Consider the following 7781-nt stretch of genomic DNA (forward strand, 5'->3'; position numbering starts at 1 on the left):
GGAAATTTGAGGAAGAAGTACTTATCCATCCACGAGGGATCAGAGGAAGGAATTGTTGGTGCAGGTAGCACTAACGGTCTAACCCAGGTTTTGATGAATGACAAATAGGTTAAGTTAGTTTTGTTGTTGTCTGACACTTTGGACAAGTGTGCAGGAGAAGTCCAGATAGGTCGACGGGCTGACCGGATGTCTGGCACGAAGTCCAGCTAGGTCGACGGGCTGACCGGATAGCTGGCGAGAAGTCCAAGCGGGTCGACGGGCTGACCGGACGCTTGGCGAGAAGTCCAGCTAGGTCGACGGGCTGACCGGATAGCTGGCGAGAAGTCCAAGCGGGTCGACGGGCTGACCAGACGCTTGGCGAGAAGTCCAGATGGGTCGACGGGCTGACCAGACGTCTGGCAGGTAAGTAAGGTAAGTCACTGAAAGGGAGTGCTGTGAGGACGCGTTTCCGGGAAGGGAACATTAGGCGTCGATCCGGCTTAGATCCATTTCGGATATCTAAGTCGAGATCGTGACTAGATTCCGGTCTCGGAAAGACGGAATTTAAGTCATACTCTTTTTAATTATCTGTTGAACTTTAACTGTGCTGACAATCTGTTTTACAGGATATACATTTGCCTCGGACTAACTTTGTTTTGCAGGAAAAGGGAGTTTTCTGGAACAAGGTGGTCCGAGCGCCGAGGATCCGGCGCCGAGGTCCGGCGCCGGGATCCGGCTACGAAGGTGAATTTATCCAGCCGAGTCGCCGCCACGTGAGCATCATGGTTTGTGCAATACGTCACATTCCGTGCGCCGAAAGGGATCCAGCGCTCGAACAAGATATAAAAGAAGTCCTGCAGGGAGCTTCGAATCAATCAATTGTCGAGAATTCTTCATCGCCGGTCTTGCTGCTCGACGTTCAGTGCGACGCCAACAAAGCTCCGACACTACGCTCCATTCTTTTCCCTTCTTGTCGGTATTTGTTTTCAATTTTCATCAGCATTCACTGTACGGTTCTTTTGTAATCATCATTTCGAATTGCTAGTGATTGCCCAACGAAAGTGATCAAGGACCATGGGCCTTCGAGTAGGAGTCGTCACAGGCTCCGAACGAAGTAAAACATTTGTGTCTATTTTACTTTTCCGCTGCACTTATACTCTAAGTTTTCGAATCGATATTCACCCCCCCTCTATCGAATCTAACGGTCCCACAGGAATAGGGCAGAAGAAAGTTGTCCTAGTGCGGGCTTGGAAACGAAATAAGCCTTCGTTGTGCTGACGAGGGGTGAAGAAGTAGTGGAACAGGCGGGCGGACCAAGAAATTTTGCAGACTTCGCACAAGATCACAAAGCCGCATAGAATCTTTATAGAATTGGGGATCAGCTGGCCCAAAGACATTCGAAAATAACAACTTACATCATAGAACATAGGATGAATAGGGAGGCAAAGGCCCGGCCACGAACTGTTCCTTATAGAAAGTAACATAGTCTGTCGGAGGAGCAGAGGCTTTGTGCAGCGTAGTGGGGATGATAATATGCATATCCCTGGAGATTTCGTAGGAAAAGTGAAGATCATCCAGATCCATGCCATCAAAAGTGGAGACTCCGGGAGGGTAGATGATGTTGGGGAAGGCCATGGGGAAAGCTTAAGTGGAAGCCAGGAACAAAAGGATGAAGCAGAGAGCAGAAAGTACAAGGAAGCAAGGAAGCAGAAAGAGCGGAGAGCGACAACAGAGGAAGCGCTGAGGAAAAAGCTCCATGGAATGGTGGCGGTGGCCTATTTATAACCGCAATTCACGAGGGCAAAAGGGTTAAACTGCCATCCAACGTAGTAAAAGCGATTCAGAATAGCGAAATAAAAGGAGTCGTCGGATCCTCATAGAAAATGAGGCTACAGTAGGTGATCCGATGTACGAGGGTCATCAAGCGCTACCTCGGGAAACGGGGTTGCATTGCAAAGCAGTACGAGTTATGTGGTAAGATATGTTTTCAGTTTCGTTAAAGGATGAAGCCAGTTCAGGAGTCAGTTTCGTTAAAGGATGAATCCGGTTCGGGAGTCAGTTTCAGTAAGGGATGAATCCAGTTCGGGAACTAGCTCGGGGCACAAATAGCAGAGTTCCAGGGACCCTAGTCGAAATGTCGTCAAGTTCAGAGCTAATCCCAGGTCGGGGAAATAAACATATCGCAAGTCAGGGAGTGAACTATCAAGGAGTGAAGGGATCGGAGGTCAGGAAGTGCAAAGATTCCGGGTCGGGAAATAAACAAATCCCAAGTTGAAAAACAAACAGATACTAGGACAAAGAACAAGTAGATCTGAGATCAGACCAATGGATTCATTAAGTTTTAACACTTGTGAGCACATAAGTAGGTCTGTCAAGTTTCAAGATTACATAAAAAGAAAAGATTACATCAAGGCTGAGGGCTTGGAGGAAGCACATCGCTCGGGAGAGGAGCCGGAAGAGTCAAAAAGTTGTTATCTGCAGCGAAGGACGGGAAGGCTTCATCAAGAACTTATTGCAGTAAGCGCTCCCTATCCAGGAAGTTAGCTGGGGAGCAAAGCGAAGAAGTTTTTGCTCAAACAGTTGGCGCACTGCTCCCACACCCTCGTAGCAGACCATCCGGTCGGTGAAATCCCATGTCTTCTTCTGGAACAAGGGAGACTTAATATAAGAGAGCCTGTAAACTTCAAGACGCTCGCCTTTGCCTGATCTGTACTTCACCAGTTCCACCCGCACTTCCTCTGTAGAAGCTAGGGCCAGAGCTTTCTCTTGCTTTAACTTGGAAGCCTCTGTTTGTGCCTTATGGAGATCTGCTTGAAGGGACTTAATGGTGGCCTGATCCCAATCTTGCTGAGCCTTGAAAACTTTCTCCCGGTCAGCGCTGGTTGCCAGATCCGCTTGGACAACCTCCAGGTCTTTTTGTAGGGATGTATGAGACTCTTGGAGGGCCTTCAGGTTGTAGAAAGGGAGGCTAGCTTGGAGTTCTTTTCCTTCAACACATTCGCCAGCTGACGGCAACGTTGCCCCTTTGAATTCAGCCTAGAGTCGCTGGTCTGCAGGGCCGCTTGTAGCTCCTTTATCTTTTCAGTGGATTCCTGAGCTAGGTCGCAAGCAGACTGGGCAGACTCCCCGACCACATGCAGATTAAGAGTCCAAGGGGTCAAACGAATCACGGGGAGTCAGCGGTAACTCCAATTCTCGGAGGCGAGCCTTCAAGGAATCTACTTCTCGGAGAAGGTCAGCAACGAAACTGGTCAGGCACAGGCCACTGGAGCAGGCCTGCTTGGGAACAAGAAGAAAATCAGCAATAATGTCAGAGTTAAGTCGAGGAAAGGAGAACTCACTAATATGATATGTTGGGCGGCCAGATCCAGACTCTCCCACCGAGAGCTTCCACAGAATTGTTAGTGGCGGACCGTAAAAGGGAGGCTAGGTCACCGTGTAGAGAAATTCTACCATGGACCGGAGGGACGTCGGCTTCCACTAAAGTCCCCACTGGGTCTAATGCTACTCCGACCACAGAGAGCAGGTGCCAAGAGGCTGTGAAATCCTGCTCGTTCCTAGGAGGCCGTGCTTGGGTGTGTGCGGCTGACGGGGAGGAGGTGGCCGGGAGAGTGGAGGGGATCGCAGAGCTCCCGGGCTGGGCAACTCCAGCAGAAGGATCGGCCTAATCAGGAGCCAAGATCCGGACAGGAGTTGGAGCCGGGATTTTTGCCACTTGGGGAGACTCTTGAGCAGAAGCTCTCGCTGTTTGTGGTTGTACTCAGGGAACCTTGGAGGTCTGTCCAAGTGGAGGAAGCGGAGAAGGCGAGGGCGCAGGAGTGACTCTCTTGTGCTTGCGTTTAAGTCGCAGGCGTTTGTCTGGGGGAGGAGAAGGAGCCCGCTCTTCTTCAACAGGCTCTAGAGTAGCAAGGGGCTCCAAAGCTGTAGGGATAGCTTCAGAAGGACCAGCTGGCAGAAGCAGCGGGGTAGAGGAGGCTGAAGGTTCTTTCGCTGTTTCGTGAGAGGAAGTAGCCGAAGGGGTAGCCAAGCCCTTTGCAACCTCATCACCTACAGCCTGCAGAAGGTGACTGGGCATTCTGGTGGATCCCTTTGAGTAGGCCCGAAACATAGCAGCTTCTACAAAGCAAAAAGGAAATACTTCAATTAGTGAAGACCGACGGAAGGAAGAGCTACATCTTACCAAAAGAAGCTCCTATAGCTGCTGAGACCGGGCTGAGTCCAAAGAAGTGCAGAAAACCTTCTCGTAGTATCACCGAGAGGAGAAGTTGGACTCCTTGTATTTTTCTCGAAGGCAGTATGACAGGCAGGGTGATGGACATGGTTGCGCAACTCAAAGGGAGAAGGAAGAGCGGATCGCCATTGGGTCGGCCAGTTGACTGACTCGGGCAGATGGATAAATAAAAAGTGAGATTTCCAACCTTTGTTGGAAGTGGACATATCAGAGAAGAATTTACATCTAACCCTGGATTGCACCATAAACACCCCAGGCTCGGATCTTTTAAGCGAATAGAAATGATGAAAGAGTTCTGGAGTCAAAGAAATTTGGTACACCCTACACAGGATGACCATGCCACAGATTGCACGAATAGCGTTCGGCACGAACTGTGAGAGAGGGACCTTAAAGTACTGACTCAAAGAAGAGAAAATCGGATGAAGGGGAAAGCGGAGACCTCCCAAAAGTTGGTCCTTGAAGAAGATTACAAAGCCCTTGGGAGGGGAGGAAGGGTGCTCGGTCGGTCTAGGAGCACATAGTCGATACTCATCAGGAAGATGCAGGTTTTCCCGAATCATAGCCAGGTCGCTACTATCTATGTCAGAAATGTAATACGTATACCAGGGTGCTTTGTTACCTTCCGCCATTGGAAACTAGAATAAGGAGGTGGACGAAGACGAAGAGGAGAAGCGCTTGCAAGTAGCAATCAGGGAAGAACTTAAGAGATAGAGCAAGAAGCGACAGAGCCGAAGAACGATAGCAAGGTGAGAAGGTGACGACGGACGACCTTTAGGGCTTATAAAGAGAAGCCCCTCGGAAACATCGAAAGGAGAAAAGAAGGCACAGTAACTTGAGTCGTTGGATCTAGGGTAGCGTGCTAAAAGGCGTTGATCAGCTACAGTGACAGTATAAGGTCGTGGGACACGTGTCGCTTCTCTAGGAAAGACAATAAAAAGGTCTTAATGATGGATGTGACAAGCAAATCAAGAAAAGATATTTTTGTACTGCATCATCCCGGCGCACTAAGATCATACGTCAGCAAGAAAGGCAGCCATGCGGTTACCTTGGGACAAGCAAGACCATGCATCATGAGTATAAGACCACCTCGGGAAAGAGGAAGGAAAACGAAGAGACGCAAGAATTTGAATTTGGCGCTTCTCAAGATAAGAAGTAAACAAATATTGTTTTAATTAAAATTTGCTTGAAATGTGTCCAGGAAATATCGCAAGTAGTGCATAACCGGCCAGACATCTATAGCCTATCACCCGTGTAGGTATCGTAAATAGCACAGAACCGGTCAAACATCTATAACATATCACCCGGGCGGGAATTTCAAGAAAACTCCACAGGCCAGTCTGCAACTGTTAATTCGATTCCTGGACCAGCCCAGAAAAGTTTTTTCAGGGCTTCCAGGTCGGGTCCCAGGCTCTCGCCTCAGTGCGAGTTATAAGTGAGCATGGTCTCACACCCAACGACCGTCCAGGTCGGGTCCCAGACTCTCGTCCCAGTGCGAGTTATAAGTGAGCATGCTCTCATGCTCTCACGCCCAATGATCGTCTAGGTCGGGTCCCAGACTCTTGCCCCAGTGCGAGTTATAAGTGAGCATGCTCTCACGACCCAACGACCGTCCAAGTCGGTGTCCCAGACTCTCGCCCCAGTGCGATTTATAAGTGAGCATGCCCTCACGATTAACGACTCTCAGTCAGTATCTCTTCCCGTCACCTCAATATGAATCAGCACGGTATATTTTCGTGTTCGACAGATCTGCAGCCGAATCGTTAGCAGAGGCAGATAAGCAAGTCCATACGAACTACTCTTTTCCAACTCTTTTTGGTAAGAAAAAGGTTCGGTAAGTAAATTATTCTTTCTTAATTATCTTTCCTTGAAAAAATTCTTGGGAAACATGGACCTATAACTAAGGTAATAGAAGGAAACAAGGAAATACAGACACACAACCTCAAAGGTGGATAATACAAGAAATATTATTTTCAATTCACATTATCGTTGCGAGATCCTGATCCAGAGGCTTGATCCCTCCTGATCAAATGAGCTTGAGCCCGAGCTAGGTCTTCCTTGATAAATTCAATGGTGTGCTTTAGTTGGCCAATAGTTTCATCTTTTATCTGACCTTCTTCTTTCAGGAGAGCCACCTCGTCCTCGTGTTTCATCTTAAGGTAAATAATATAATGAACCTGGCTCTGGAAGTCTAACTAAGCCTTAAGCTTGAGAGCTACTTCGGCCCGAGTTCGTGATTTGACCGCCAACCAGAGTCCTTCCATTTCACGAGTGAGGGAAACTTGAAGATCTCTGCTTTCAGTCATCTCCAGTAAGGCCTCATCCTTCCGGGTCAATAATTCTGTCAGATGGGCAATCCGTTGATGCAAAGAAGAGGGGTCACCAGATTCCATCATAGTTAAAGGGGTAGCTTGAAGGAAGAGAATAGTTGAAAGGAAGATAAAAGAGTACACGTCCCTTTTAAAGGAGAGGAGAAGGTGAAGGGATTACCTCGAAACCTGAAACAACGTTTGGGAAACAGTGGGGTATTTATAAGACAGGGGCATGATCAGAAATCAAAGAGTCAACCCGTATACAGTAAAATCCAGCCTATCTTTTAGAAAAGGTGATAACTTCTGAGCAGGACATTAGGAAAAGGGTCAGCCAATAAGCAAATACAGGGCAGGAGCCAGGGATCCAGTTCGGGTGACAACGGGACTTGGGTCTATTCAGTCGGACTATATCCTCCTTCGACTAGACTTGAGGGGGAGACTTGTGATACGGTGCATGATCGTGGGGTCGGTGAGATGATGTGGTCGGAAGTCAAGACCACGGGATGGTCAAAAGTCAAGCTTATGTGGTGGTCAGAAGTCAAGTTTACGTGGCGGTCAGAAGTCAAGCTTAAGTGGTGGTCAGAGGTCAGGCCTACGTGGGGGGTCAAAAGTCTAGTCTACGCGGAGGTCAAGGAGTCGGTTGACGTGCAGTTCAAGAGGACCAGTTACGAGATGGGCTGGGTTAGGCATGAATGGCGTCTCAGGACTGGACCTGCACGTCAAGTAAGAGCTCGGAGGCAAGGATACAGGTCAGGGCTTGTAGCCTTGTGGCGCCGATCAATGGACAAAAGCGTACAGGTCAGGATGTGCCAGCCAAGGATACAGGTCGGGGCTTGTAGCCTTGTGGCGCCAGTCAATGGACAAAAGCGTACAGGTCGGGATGTGCCAGCCAAGGATACAGGTCAGAGCTTGTAGCCTTATGGCGTCGGTCAATGGACAAAAAGTGTACAGGTCGGGATGTGCCAGCCAAGGATACAGGTCGGGGCTTGTAGCCTTGTGGCGTCGGTCAATGGACAAAAAGTGTACAGGTCGGGATGTGCCAGCCAAGGATACAGGTCGGGGCTTGTAGCCTTGTGGCGCCGGTCAATGGACAAAAAGCGTACAGGTCGGGATGTGTCGTAGCCTTGTGGCGTCGGTCAATGGACAAAAAGCGTACAGGTCGGGATGCGCCAGCCAAGGATACAGGTCGGGGGCTTGTAGCCTTGTGGCGCCGGTCAATGGACAAAAAACGTACAAGTCGGGATGTGCCAGCCAAGGATACA

The sequence above is a fragment of the Zingiber officinale genome, chromosome 6A (assembly GCF_018446385.1).
Source record: "Zingiber officinale cultivar Zhangliang chromosome 6A, Zo_v1.1, whole genome shotgun sequence".
In the NCBI taxonomy this organism is placed as follows: Eukaryota; Viridiplantae; Streptophyta; class Magnoliopsida; order Zingiberales; family Zingiberaceae; genus Zingiber; species Zingiber officinale.